Raw genomic sequence first — 4247 nt, 5'->3', positions numbered from 1 at the left:
ACATTAGGCAGATTATACATTCTATGAGCAAGAAACAGTGTGCTGACAACAAAAAAGGACCAAACCAGTTAAGGGTGTACATATCTTTGTTTCTACCAGAAAACAGAAAGTAGACAAACTGCATTGCATTGATGTGCAGGGACAAGGTTAGTGATATAACTTGCTGTAAGTTAAACTAATGTTGAGCATTAAGCTTTGTAACTGAGAGCCCTAGCTTCTCTGAAACCTCACTATAGAACCCTATGGGATAATCTAAGAACAGAAAGAACATTCAGAAAACAAAGCATTGGGTAAGTAGAGAGTGATATGGGTCCAGTTTTTCAAAAGTTATCTGATCTGATTTTGGCAATTGGGTAGGATTAAATGTTAGAATTGGGTTTTTCCAAAACAAAACAAAAAGAGACCTCTGGATAGGGATTCGGTTTTGGTAATCCAATCTGACCTTTAATCAGGATTAAATGTCATTTCAAAACTCAAAGGTAGTGATAAGGATAGTTTTGATGCTGAAAATCAGGATTATCTTGGTCCCACTTGAAGGGTGGATTCAGGGTGGATTTAGTCAGGTGGAAGGCACAACAACCAAGAACTGTCATTGTAACTAAGGTGAGAAGGTTTAAAAAACGTTCTTACAATTAAAAACCGAAGGTTCATTATGTTAAATTGACCGCAGTATAAGTATGTAGTCAGTTGTTATATTGAGAAGCATCAAATAAATGCATATACTTATAAGTGATATGCAGGCTGTATTTTTAATCTAGGAACCTTTATTCATGTCATTTACTAATCTGTTTCCCTGACAGTGTAGAAGTAGTACCACAACCTGTCCAGTAGATGGCAAACTGTAGGCCTGTTCAAGGCACTGACAATCTGGATACTGTAATCTTGATATTATGGCATCTGGATCAGAATGATCCTGTCTGATTATTTTCTGAAGAAATGTCTCAAAAACAACCACATTGATCTGATCCTGCGTAGCAAAAGAGAGGATTACAGATTCCGGATCATTCTGATCCAGATGAAACATTTTGAAAAACTGGCCCCTGAGAAAGATAAATGTAATCTCACCCGTTTTTCGGTTCATTCAATTATGATAATTTCCTTGTTTGATACGAGGCATACTTTCTATATGTAATTGTAAAGTTATTCTGTGTATTACTATCAATTGTCTGAAGGGTACTACTACTGTATTTATGTCAAATTGAGTAAATTAAAGCTGATAATATTTGTGATCAAGAACAATCCGAAGATAGGAAATCCATCACAATTGTAAAACTGCTAAAACCATGTTTTAAGGTTGGTTAAACTTGTATTTGTCTCATAACTTGAAAGTTTAAACTATCAAGAATTGACTGAACACATGAAATGTTTCATAGTTTCACCTTTGGTCTCTGTCTAGATATGGCCACCCCGAGCATTCTCCTGTCTGAAGATCCGTTACTGTGCTCTATCTGTTTGGATGTCTTCACTGAGCCAGTCACCACTTCATGTGGACACAACTTCTGCAAGGCCTGTATCAGCAGGTATTGGGATAGCGCTGACCTCTGCCAGTGTCCAATGTGTAACAAGAAATTCAACAGGAGACCTGAGCTTCACATCAACACAACATTGAGAGAAGTTGTAGAGAATTTAAAAATAAAGACCATAGTTAAAAATGAGTCCCCTGCCATACCGGGAGAAGTATCCTGTGAAGTCTGAACTGGGAGGTAGTTCAAGGCCCTGAAATCCTGCTTAGTGTGCCTAGCCTCTTACTGTGAGACTCACCTGGAGCCTCATCAGAGAGTCCCGGCGTTAAGGAAACACAAGTTGATTGACCCTGTTGAGAACCTGGAAGACAGGATGTGTAAGAAGCACGAGAGACCTCTGGAACGGTTCTGTAGGAGTGACCACACGGCTCATAATACTGTCCCTCTAGAGGAAGAGTGTGGAGAGAGGAAGGTTAAACTGGGGAAAACTGAGGCAGAAGTGCAGCAGATGATCCAGGAACGACTACAAAAGGTTCAGGAGATCAAACACTCAGTAGATCTCAGCAAGAGAGAGGCAGAGAGAGAGATATCAGACAGTGTGCAGGTCTTCACTGATCTGGTGCGCTCCATTGAGAGAAGCCAGGCTGAGCTCATTGAGGTGATTGAGGAGAAGCAGAAAGCAGCAGAGAGGCAGGCTGAATGGCTTATTAAAGAGCTGGAGCAGAAATCACTGAGCTAAAGGGGAGAAGCACTGACCTGGAGCAGCTCTTACACACTGAGGACCACCTCCACCTCATCCAGAGCTTCCCATCCCTGTGCACCCCTCCACACACCCAGGACTGGTCTGAGCTCAGTGTTCACAGTGATCTGTGTGTGGGGACCTTGATGAGAGCTGTGTTTCAGCTGGACGAAACACTGAATAAAGAGATGGAGAAGCTACCTGAAGTCAAACTGAAGAGGATGAAGAGGATGCAGCAGTATGAAGTGAATATAACTCTGGATCCTGATACAGCACATCCTGAACTTATCCTCTCTGAAGATGGGAAACAAATGAGACATGGAGACACACAAAGAAATCTTCCTGACAACCCAGAGAGGTTTGAAAGAGTTGTTAATGTCCTAGGAAAGGATGGCTTCTCGTCAGGGAGATTTTATTATGAGGTGACGGTCAAGGGGAAGATTGAGTGGGATTTAGGAGTAGCCAGTGAGTCCATCAACAGGAAGGGTCCGATTACACTGAGCCCTAAGAATGGATACTGGGCTGTGTGGCTGAGGAATGGAAACGAGTACAAGGCTCTTGGTACAAGGCTCAAGGCTCCGTGTCTTGCTATCCCTGAGAGAGAAGCCCCAGAAGGTGGGGGTGTTTGTGGATTATGAGGAGGGTCAAGTCTCCTTCTACGATGTAGAGGCCAGGTCTCATATCAACTCTTTCACTGGCTGCACATTCACTGAGAAACTCTATCCATACATTAGCCCCTGTTTTAATGATGGTGTTAAAAACTCTGCCCCTCTGATCATCTCTCCTGTCAATTACACAGACTGATTAACAAGTCTCAGATGTGTTGTTGGAATGGGAACAAATCAGAAAATTAAAGGGACATTTAAAAAAAAATCTACTTCGTACTCATAATCTCCAGCACCACCCCAACATCAACATATGTGAAAATGGCGCATTTCTATGTTTTGTTGTAAAAAAAGATTGTCAACCAATTAGTAGACAGTTAGTAGGCAATGACTACTCCTAATTGGTTAAAATCACAATGCACACCGATGATGACGAATATGAAGTTAAAAATTTTTTAAATGTCCCTTTTATTAAGTCAAGTTTCATAATACATTTTTAATTTCCATTAAACTATATCCTTGAGATCTTAGAATCTGAAAATGAAGGTTATTCAATTCTATTGTATTCTCTGTCTCTGTATTCCTATTAAAAGCAAATGTTTGTATTTACCGAAGGAAAACCATCAAATTAAATTATCTTAAATAAAAAGCAATTACGTCTACTGTAGATCGCTTAGATTATTCTTACTTACCCAAAAAGCTGACATTGAGAATAAAAGCTAACATTTGTGTGACATTTTGGTTTGACATATCATAGGAACAGAGGGGGAGATCAGCTTAGCTGAAATGTATCAACCTGTTGTATTGTGTAGGCCTATCCACAAGCTTAGTTTGAATGTGTCCTGGGGGAGTCAGGTGATTTATTAATACACCTCTTCACAATCAGTTGCTCCAGTGTCAATCAGCTCATCAGCTGTTAGCCAGGAACTAGATCCCGCTTCAATGGATCACTCTTTAAAGGGACAGGGTAGCCTTTATCTCTATCACTCCACAGAAAGAGATCAATATCTCCCAGAAGATTGTTTCATTGTTTTATCAGAAAATTGGATAACACTTTACTTGACACCCAGTGTCATAACACTTTATGACAAGGTCATAACCATGTCATAACAGCTGACATACCTTGTTATAGCTATGTCATAATATGTCATAACAGCTGACGTAACTTGTCATAATCTGTTATAATATCAGGTGACATAATTTGTCAGAATGACATTTGTCTGTCGTTCTGCCCCTGAACAAGACATTTAACCCACTGCTCCTAGGCCGTCATTGAAAATAAGAATTTGTTCTTAACTGACTTGCCTAGTTAAATAAAGGTAAAATAAAATAAATAACCTGTCATAATATACTGTTTTGACATAGAAAGAACTGAGAGTGATATATCAGAATACTCTCTGATGCAGACAGGTCAAGTTGGGGGCTGTTTTCCTACAACGC

General features: G+C 40.0%; 1 pseudogene; it reads left to right on the top strand.

Annotated features, from left to right (window-relative positions):
• Positions 1-1398: 1398 nt before the first annotated feature.
• Positions 1399-3006, top strand: LOC106574081 (E3 ubiquitin-protein ligase TRIM39-like; annotated as a pseudogene).
• The last annotated feature ends 1241 nt before the right edge of the window (positions 3007-4247 follow it).

Source organism: Salmo salar, chromosome 16 (assembly GCF_965601325.2).
Source record: "Salmo salar chromosome 16, fSalSal1, whole genome shotgun sequence".
Lineage (NCBI taxonomy): Eukaryota > Metazoa > Chordata > Actinopteri > Salmoniformes > Salmonidae > Salmo > Salmo salar.
This window is presented reverse-complemented; position numbering and strand designations above follow the sequence as displayed.